Genomic DNA, 10,979 nt, shown 5'->3' on the forward strand with positions numbered 1-10,979 from the left:
AAATGATAAAAGAAACCTACTGCAGAGTGGGGACCTATCCAGGGTTGTTGTGGCCTGAGTGGGGATCAATAGCTGGTTATTTGTGGGAAAAGCAGATGTTCTACCACATGGCCACGCCTCTGCTTGTGAAAAGAGTGAAAAGAACTTTCTCTGATTGGAAATGCAGTGGAAGTACCTCTCATACTTGACAGGCACACGCGCCCTGTATGTATGCTTCACAATTCACCATGAAATATTGCAGTAATAATGCGTGGTACAAGCGTCAGCTGCCGACGGGCGTTAAAATATGTGATTATCATAATGGCTTAGTGATTGTAAGCCTGTACCCCACTACAGAAGGTACACGTGCTACTGCGCCTATTTCTTTAAAGCCACGCTGTGGGTGCATTGCGAATTCGAGCAGGTTTCATGCACTAAGTGTTTGAACATGGAGTTTCTCACAATCATTTTTGTGAGAAATTCCGTGTGTTTGAAGTACGCAATACGAACAGGATGTCGCTATCACGTTCAACTCCTAAGGACGAAGCTTTAGAGCCCCCTAATTAATTTTTAATTAAAAATTGTTATTTCCCCACTAGTCTACAAAATACGAGTCAGCTTAACAGCACTTGGGCAACCTGTCAAAAGGAAACGGTGCTCACAGTTGGCCTTGATTCTCATCATTCGTCTTTGAGAGAAAGACAGACCTGCGTGGTAGATGGCAGAGGGAGTGGACCGTTGACAAACATTTCTCGCGCATGAATAAAAGACACGTAACATTTGTTCGAGGTCAGACTGGCTCAGTGTTAGATTGGACGCTTAAAACCAATGCGATTATTGTTTCGTCATGGTCTGTGGGTGACTCTGCAAATTACAGCGGCCGCATTCTCATAGTTTTTAATAGTGCATGTCCAATAACAACTTTAGAGCAGCAACCGCGAGTATATGTCAACCATAAGGAATATAAAGCCTGTCTGTATTTTGCCATTGCAGAACTTCAGAATGACAGTGGTCCGGAAAATGCATCTAGATTGACTCTATACTCGTGGAATGTTGGAAAAATTCTAAGTTCGCTATTTCATCGAGTAAACCGCCCTCGCCTATACAGTTTCTAAATAGTTTGGTCGCATGAATAAATATTTCAAACTGCACTCGAGAGTCACATTGGAAACTAAAATGGCTATCTTATAGGTTCCAATTTTGGCAATAGGCCTTTATAGGCACTTATGGGCATTTAGGCATTAACGCCAAAATTGTAATTTAAAGGCCCTATAAGAACACTGTAGGAGCTCTTCTTAACCTCCGATTCATGCTCATACATTGAAATGGTGAGAAAGGACCATAAGGAACAAAATAGGCATTTGCCTCTTATACTGTCTCCAGTGATCGGATTCGAGGCAAATGCCTATTTGGAGACAGGTAGGAAGAAGGCGAAGACGCAGGTGTAGTAATTAATGTAAAAATTAAGTGCAACCTTAAGGAGTCCTGATACCGCAATTGCGACCTCTAGGCGTTTATGTTGTTGGATCTTTCTCTATGCGTAGGTACTCTCTATCGATTATCAATGACTCAATGGCAAATGTTAGTTTTAGGAAATTTTAGTTTCGTTTTGAAAATAAGCGTGACTTCTCAATTGAGTTGCAAGCACATCGCGACATCGCCACTGGTATGGCATAAATGGAAGCCCCGTCATATAGCCCTGTTTGAAGTTCGACGAATAAAGCTGGCCTTGTCGACGTCACATAAGATTAAAGGGGCGCACACAACGCCGCGACTATTCCTTACCCATCCCACTTCGTTGTCGGGCCGCTCGGGATAGCTCTGGCTGCTGAGGTAAAGAATGCATTTTAGTTTTCCTAAGTGTACACGTGCTCAACAGGCTCGACATACTGAAGCAACCTTATTATTTAATCCTTTACCGCGTGGTTTGAACAGTGCTTTTTCAACGACCCAAAAGCGGAGTTCACGTGGTCTTAGCTCTAGCCCCGCAGTGGAGCGCTGGCTTCTTATGGTTGTGGGTCGCCGTTTAGAGAGAGAGAGAAACAAATAAAATTTATTAATGGAATATCGTTGAAGAGTCTGTTTCACGAAAATTCCGGTGTCGTTGGTTGTGAGCGCAAAATCATCATTTTGTGCGTGACCGACACATCTAGAAAGATGCACATAAACTGAGACTAAGGAAACAAAAAAACTTTCGGCCTGAGTGGAGCTTGAACCCGGGTCGATTGCGTGGCAAGAAGGTGTTTTACAACACAGCAATGCGTCTGCTTGTGAATACACTGAAAATAACTTCCTCCGCTTTTAAATGCAGTTGAAGTAACTTTCAAGCTTTACCCCCAAGCACACGCGTTTTCTATGTATTATTTACAACATGTAATATCGCGCCCCGTCACGGAGGTCTAGTGGCTTAGGTACTCGGCTGCTGACCCGTAGATCACGGGACCAAATACCGGCTGCGGCGGCTGCATTTCCTATGGAGGCGGAAATGTTGTAGGCCCGTGTACTCAGATTTCGGTGCACGTTAAAGAACACCCTGGTAGTTGAAATTTTCGGAGCCCTCCGCTACAACGTCTCTCATAATTATATGGTGGTTTTGGGACGTTAAACCCTACAAATTGATCAATCAATCAACATATAATATCGCAGTAATAACGCGTGGGGCAACCGTACGTTGGCATCTTGCGTCATAACATGTCATAATAGTTTTATGCTTTAAAGCCGCTCACCCACTACACAGGGCACACATAATTGCGCCTATACCCTCAAGGCCACCTAGTGAATGCATGGCAAGGTCGAATACATTTTCTTCTCTAAGCGTTTGAAGTACGCATTAGAGACAAGATATCACTATCGCGTTCAACTCTTAAAGGCGGCGCTTAAGATTCGCTCAATTGTTTTTCCAGGCTCTTTGCACTTCAGCACTTCAGCCCTAAGGTGGGTGGCCCCCTCAGTAATTGATGCAAATTTGGTTGCCGTAATGAAAGCTAGTAATTATACAAGTAGTTAGACCATTGACGACTCAATTGCAGGGTCACCAGACTCAAAGTTGCTAATTACGGTAAAAAGTTCACGCACAAGAATTTCGCTCCTCGGGGTGTAAGAGCCGTGGCAATAACACATCAGCAAAGTGGATACCAAAGTACCGACAGCCATCGTTTCTGGCTCGGACTGATCGCGATTCCACTGGTGATAAATTCATGAATATGGTCGTGCGTGCGCACCTTACTTGTTCATTCTTTTCTTATTGTCTCTTTCTTATTCGTGCGCACATTCTTTATTCATAAAAGACGGCCGCACTAAAAATCAGTCATATGACGGTGAGTCTTGAAGTACAAAAGGGAAAGCGAAAATTAATAAATACAACTCATCCACAATGAATGTATCCGCGGTAACAGACTAGTGCAGACAACACAGTCACACAAAGTTTTAAAGCGAGTGTAATTAGACGAATAAACAGGTTCAACCAAGTGATCATGAGAGAGAACACTCCACTTTCTGCAAGCACACAATGGCACACACACGCACGATAAACACAAAAGACGAGAGCAATGCTTGTGTGAGCCATAAAAGAGCCTTATAAAAAAGCACTTCGTTCCACGAGAAACAAGTTCTGGTGCATCGCAAAATGAAATAATGCTTTGATATTAACGCTGGGCGCTTCCTACTGCACTTGTATTGCATAAAATTGCAGTATCATTACCTGGTACGGGGTATCACAAAATGAGGCTTCACATCCAAATTAAAAGACATTAGAGCGCACTGTTCCTTTCCGAACTGGAAAAACCAGCCGGACGTGAATAACTGCTCTGGGCAGTTAGTATGATAAGCGCAGTTTAGAGGCATTCATGGGTGTAGGCAGAAAGAATGTCATCTTTAGTTTTGTTTGATTTGGTGCAGCTTTAATTTCAGCATCACCCATATGAAGAAGAGCGAGTGACCTGAAATATTTTAAAATAAACTGTCTTGTCTAGCGGATATTCAGAAAATATTGTACTTCAACTCCGTCGAACATGAGCTAAGGCTGATTGCTAGAGCTATAGACGCTTCGCTGTTTCAAGATATCTTGGACTGAGCTCTTAGCAGTCCTAATAGATTTTTTTTAAATTTCCCTTAGCAGAGCTCAATCGCACGTGTCATGACTTCACAGCAGCTCTAACATTCCTAAACAGTTCCTAGAAATCTGGAGTTTCACTTCTATATTGCGTTCACATGAGTATGATGATGATGTGTGGCGCTTTATGGCGCAAAGGCCAATCGATGGCCAAAGAGCGCTATTTCGATAGACTAGAGATATGAACAATGATATTGTAAATGATGAGTGGCTGTAAAGGGGCCTTAAAATTCCTCGCGCTAATGCGGGTAAAAACTTAAGTATTAAAAACATGGCAGTGGCATGAATTATGTGCAGTCAGAATGATTGTCAAAAGGTCATGATAATAAGACTATAACGGAGATGTAGTCACCACAGGTCCTGCTACAGATCACCTTGAAATATGCTATGAAAACTGCGTACATCATTTAAAAACGTAAACAATGAGTGAATTTTCAAATCGGATCCCTATCGATAAGCATCCCAGGGTGTAGTGGGAGCTGCTGTCGGTAGGGCAGTAAAAAGTGCTTTTTCTTTAGAGCGTGCAACTCATTACACTGAACGAGGATATGGAGAACCATAAGTAGTTCTCCACATCTCGCACACAATGGTGTATCACTGGCAGACAAAATATATGAATGTATAGAGTATGTATGCCCTGTTCCTAGCCTTGTGATTGTCACTTCTGTATGTCGCGATTTTGATAGGAGCAGCCAATGACCAAGTTGTGGCTTAATAACATGTAGTTTATTACTTGCGTGTCAATCCAACAAGTTTTGCCAATAATCTCTGAGTTTTCGTTTCAGGAAAGGTTTCATGTCAAGTGCAGGGATTGGTATTGATGCATTAGCGGCATCGTTGCTGGCGGATGCAGCCAGCTGATCTGCCAAAACGTTTCCCTGTACCTCATGGTGCCCCGGCACCCAGCAGACTACAACAAGCTGTTTGGATGAGTAGAATGTGCATAGGAGTGAATGAAGGGACGCAAGAACTGGTTTTTTGCGTTTTTTAAGTGTTTTCAAGGCTTTCACCACACTCAGAGAATCCGCGTTATTTACCGCTTTTAGTAGTTTTATATGTGCAATGTGTTTACCAGCTGCAAGTATTGCGTAGGCTTCTCCTGTGAAAATGCTTGCATCAGGATGCAGAACGCCAGTACCTGAGAAGGATGGGCCAATGGCTGCGTATGAAACAGAAGTGTTGGACTTTGAGGCATCTGTAAAGACCTCAGAGCATGTGTACTTTTGTTGTAGTTCTAGGAAGTTTGTGCAGATATGTACAATGGGTGAGTGCTTTGTAATCTCTAAAAAGGACACATCACAATCTATCAATTGCCACCGCCATTGTGGGAGGCATGCTACGGGAGCCATCAAACGATATTCGAGTGACACACCGGTTTCCTCAGAAAGACCCTTCACACGAAGTGAATAGGGCTGTCTCAAAGATGGGCGGTTTTCAAACAAAACAGAAGTAGACATGTCATCAATTGTTAAGTGTAAAGGGTGGTCCTTGTCTGCCTTTGCTTTGAGATAATATGGAAAAGACATATACCATCTCTTTAGGTGGAGTGACCACTCGTTTGATTCCACGTACAGGCTTTCAACGGGGCTGGTGCGAAAGGCACCTGTAGAGAGGCGGATGCCTAGGTGGTGAGTAGGGTCAAGCATTTTTAGGACAGTAGGTGTTGCAGACTGATAGGTTCTTGCTCCATAATCCAAGCGAGTGCGTACGAGGCTCCTGTACAATTTCATGAGACACTTCTTGTCACTCCCCCCACGTAGTGCGTGACAGCACTTTTAGAAAATTCATAGTTCTGATGCACTTGTTTTTTAGATACTTAATGTGTGGTACAAAGGTTAGCTTGGTGTCCAGAATTAAGCCTAAGAATTTGTATTCGACATTAACAGACAGGCGTTGACCATGCAATTGAATATCAGGGTCGGGGTGAGTGCCTCTCTTTCTAGAGAGCAAAACACACGTGCTTTTTTGGGGGGGTTAATCGGAATCCATTTTCCTCCTCCCGTTGGGAGACCTTGTTCAAGTCAAGCTGAACCTGTCTTCACAAACTGCTAGGTTACAAGACTTAAATTCAAGCTCGGCGTCATCGACATATGTATAGTAAAACATATTTTGCGGGATGAAATGACGCAAAGAATTCATTTTGACAATAAAAAGAGTACAGCTAAGTACACCACCTTGCCGCACTCCTGTTTCGTGGACAAATATTCGGGAAAGAACGCTGCCGACTCTGACACGGAATGTACGATTGCACAAGTAGCTTTTGATAATAGTAAACATCCTTCCACGCACACCAAGATTGGACAGGTCTCCTAATATTCCGAATCTCCATGTCGTATCGTAGGCTTTTTCAATGTCCAGGAACACAAAAAGAAAGTATTGTTTGTGAACGAAGGCATCTCGAATCTGTGCCTCGATACGTACGAGGTGGTCGGTGGTCGATCTACCCTCTCAAAACCCGCATTGGAATGGGTCGAGCAGGTTGTTCGTTTCAAGGTAATGCACAAGTCTGCGATTTATCATTTTTTCAAAAAGTTTACTCATGCAACTTGTAAGTGCGATTGACCTGTAACTACTAATGGAAGATGAATCTTTGCTTTGCTTTAAAATTGGAACAATAATGGCTTCTTTCCAGGCAGAGGGGATTTCACCGGAAAACCCGATAGAGTTATACAGGGAAAGCAGGGTTTTTCGTGTTTCAGAAGGCAGTTGTTTTAATATTTCGTAGGGTCTCGCGACTCCGAACCTGGAACTGATTTATTGCAAACATGTCGCGACGCTTGTAACTCGACCAAACTGAAAGGGTTGTTGTACGACTCATGTTCAGAGGATTTTCGCTGTAGTATCTCTTTTTCAATTTTTCTTTTGTGTCGCTGAAAAGCTGCAGTGTAATGCGACGAACTGAACACCTCTTCGAAGAGGGCACTGAGGGAGTTCACCTGGTCTTCTAAGGTGTCCCCTTGTGTGTCTGCGAGAGGTAGTGAAGATGTGTGTCGTCCTGCTACCTTGCGAATCATGTTCCAGTCTTTAGTTTCTTGTGTATGTGAAGTGATACCTGATAAAAACTTATGCCAGCTTTCTCTCCTAGCCTGCCAGCGCGTTCTCCTGCCTTGGGACTTGATTCTCTTAAAGCTTTCAAGATTCCCTGCTGTCGGCGAGTCCCGTAGCAATCTCCAGGCTTTGTTTTGTTGTTTGCGTGCATTGCGACACTCAGTGTTCCACCATGGGACACGTCGCCTGCCAGGCAGTCCAGAAACTTGCGGGCTCCCCGAAAGCTACCAATGAATCCAATTCTGATAGGAAATGACGTAAGCAGGCTATGCGCCCGCCCGGCGACAGCACGAAGGTCGCAAAATTGAACGCAGGACAGCCAGCGTAAAAGTAAACAAACTCTACCGGCATGGCAGCAAATAAGACAATGTGCCGCGTGTATGTTGGTTTCTTTCTGCAATGTCCGCTTGGAAATACGTAGCTAATTTCGCCAAAAAGCTGAAATAATATCCTCGTGCGCACGCATTTGGGGCACGACTTCGTAAGCTCGCACAATCACTCGCCGCGTCCACGAACGAAACAGCCAGCTGGTGCACGCTGCCTTGAGAACGATGCAAGGTGAGCTGCCACGACGGTGACGGCTTGACAAGCTCACGTCTCTTTTAGTACATACATGTATCAGTCACTGCACAATACGATGTGAAGTCCCACGAAATTGATGGCGTCCCCAAAAGAGCTTGAAGATATATACCTGCTCAGCTATCGCGTATCATATGTCGCAAACACATGTTGACCAACTTACGTTTTTGTCTAAAGTTTATGATATGCGCAGGTATCGGTACCACGAGTGCGCATCATATATAAAATAAACATTTGCATCACACGTTCTCGACCCATCTTTAGAACTTGCCTTGGCATGTTTTTGTGTCTTAGGTGGCACTTAACGAATGTTATGTATATCAGCTTTGATTCGACGTACTAGCTCGTAGTACGTACTGCACGGCATTATTACGAAGAGGTAAAAAAAGACAAAGCCAACGATGAAATGGGCCACGAAAGGGTGTATACATTTTCATTCTCCGTCTCTTTTTTTTTCGCACCATATCGTATAATATTACACCACATATGCTGGCTCATAGATGGAAATGGGTTCGCACGCCATTCGCGACCAGCGAGCATCAACAACAGTCGATATCTAGGACCTTTTATCTTTGATATTGCTTTGATAATACTTTGATATTAACGCTGGGCGCTTCCTAATGCACCTGTATTGCATAAAATTGCACTGTCATTACCCAGTACAGGGTATCACAAAATGAGGCTTCACATCCAAATTAAAAGACATGGGCTAGAGCGCACTGTTCCTTTTCAAACTGGAAAACCAGCCGGACGTGAATAAATGCTCGAGGCAGTTAGTATGATAAGCGCAGTTATGCTCGCATGGGTCGAGCAGATTGTTCGCTTCAAGGTAATGTAGAAGTCTGCGATTTATCATTATTTCAAAAAGTTTACACATGCAACTTGTAAGTGCGATTGGCCTGTAACTACTAACGGAAGATGGATCCTTGCTTTGCTTTAAAATCGGAATAATAATGGCTACTGTTCACGCAGAAGGGATTTCACCGGAAAACCAGATAGAGTTATACAGAGAAAGCAGGGTTTTTTGTGTTTCAGAAGGCAGTTGTTTTAATATTTCGTATACTATACACTCCGAACCTGGAACTGATTTATTGCAAACATGTCGCGACGCTTGTAACTTGACCAAACTGAAAGGGTTGTTGTACGACTCATGTTTAGAGGATTTTCGCTGTAGTTTCTCTTTTTCAATTTTTCTTTTGTGTCGCTGAAAAGCTGCAGTCTAATGCGACGAACTGGATACCTCTTCAAAGAGGGCACCGAGGGAGTTCGCCTGGTCTTCTAAGGTGTCCCCTTGTGTGTCTACGAGAGGTAGTGAAGATGCGTGTCGTCCTGCTACCTTGCGAATTATGTTCCAGTTTCTTGTGTATGTGAAGTGATGCCTAATAAAAACTTATGCCAGCTTTCTCTCCTAGCCTGCCGGCGCGTTCTCCTGCCTTGGCATTTGATTCTCTTAAAGTTTTCAAGATTCTCTGCTGGCGGCGAGTCCCGTAGCAATCTCCACGCTTTGTTTTGTTGTTTCCGTGCATTTCGACAGTCAGTGTTCCACCATGGAACACGTAACCTGCCAGGCAGTCCAGAAGTTTTCGGGATGCATTTCATCACAGCGTTGGTCAAAAAAGCAGAAAAGTATTGTACAGCTCCATCTATGTTTAAACCAGATAGGTCAGTTCAACCTAAGTGAGTAATCTGCGAGAACTGTTTCCAATAAGCTTTGTCAGTGATCCATCTGGGGGCCTGTGGGCGATATTCATTTGATATGGGTGTGCTTAGCGTTACGGGAAAGTGGTCACTTCCGTAAGGATTATTCATGAAATTCCATGTCAGTAGAGGAAGGAGGGATGGTGAGACCATACTGAGGTCTATTGACGAGTAGGTATTGCTGGCGAGGCAGTAGTATGTGGGCTTTTTCTGATTTAAAAGGCACGTGCCAGAAGTAAACAGGAACTGTTCAATCAGATGACCTCGAGCATCGCAATTAGAGTCACCCCATAGATTGCTATGTGCATTGAAATCTCCAAGGAGGATATAAGGTTCTGGAAGTTTGTCTATTAGAGACTGGAATTCACGTTTTTTAAGATGGTAGTGTGGAGGTATGTAGACAAAGCAGATGGTGACGAGTTTGTTCAGGAGAACCACACGAATAGCCACTGCTTCAAGCGATGTTTCGAGTGGTAGATGAGTACATGCAATCCCTTGATTGACTATATTGGCCACACCACCAGATCACGTGACGGCTTCACTCTTGTCCTTTCGAAAAATATATACTGGCGTAGAAAATTAGTGATCTTGGGTTTTAGGTCTATTTCTTGTACACACAGCACTTTTGGTGACTGTTTAAGTAAAAGTTCTTCAACATCGTCAAGGTTTCTCAGGAGTCCTCTGACGCTCTACTGTAAAATTTGTGTCTCCATATTTATAGTAGTTAAGTGCTCTGTGTATAGAAACGTTGCCTTAAGTTACAGGGCCTGTTGGGTGCCCTGTAATACGGGGTTTCTCTTTCTTGCTTCGCTCCAAAGAGCTGCGCCTTTCTTTCGACGTCTGGGGCGCCGGAGAAGTATGGCTTGTGTCCATCACCTCTTCTGAGGTGACGGATGGTGCCTGCTTGACAGGCACGTTTATGGCAGTTTCAGACATGACTGCACTTGCAGTGGTCCATCGTCCAGCAGACTCTGAAGTCGACTGGCCCATTTGAACAGGAGGCGGAGCAGTACAGACTGCTCCAGCCGGAGGTGCTTCTGGCACAACCGCGGTCACACTTGGTGTGAATCTCGCGGGTGCCGAAAAACGTGGCACGGCGCCTCGACGCGCCACGTCGGCGAAGGAAGGTTCAGAATGATTGTGTGTAGAAAAACGTTGACGTGCCTCTTGAAATGACAGGTTGAACCTGACATTAAGTTCTTATATTTCTTTTTTTTCCATGCAGGGCATGATCGGGAGTAGGCAGCATGATCTCCTTCACAGTTAGCGCAACAGGCTTCTGAAGTGCACTTTTCGGTTACATGTTCACAAGATGCACACTTCGCGCACCTAGCGCACCTTCTGCACGTTTGGAATCCGTGTCCGAAGCGCTGACACTTGAAACATCGGCGAGGATTCGGTATATAAGATCTGACACGAAGCTTGCAGTAACCAGTTTCAATGGAGTCAGGAAGGTTGCTTGTACCGAAGGTAACTATGACGTGCTTTCTTGGGGTCTGTTTATTATCTCGCCTGATTAATATTCTTTGTACTTTCACTACATTTTGTTCCTGCCAGCCTTCGA

The sequence above is a fragment of the Rhipicephalus microplus genome, chromosome 3, assembly GCF_043290135.1.
Source record: "Rhipicephalus microplus isolate Deutch F79 chromosome 3, USDA_Rmic, whole genome shotgun sequence".
NCBI classification, from domain to species: domain Eukaryota; kingdom Metazoa; phylum Arthropoda; class Arachnida; order Ixodida; family Ixodidae; genus Rhipicephalus; species Rhipicephalus microplus.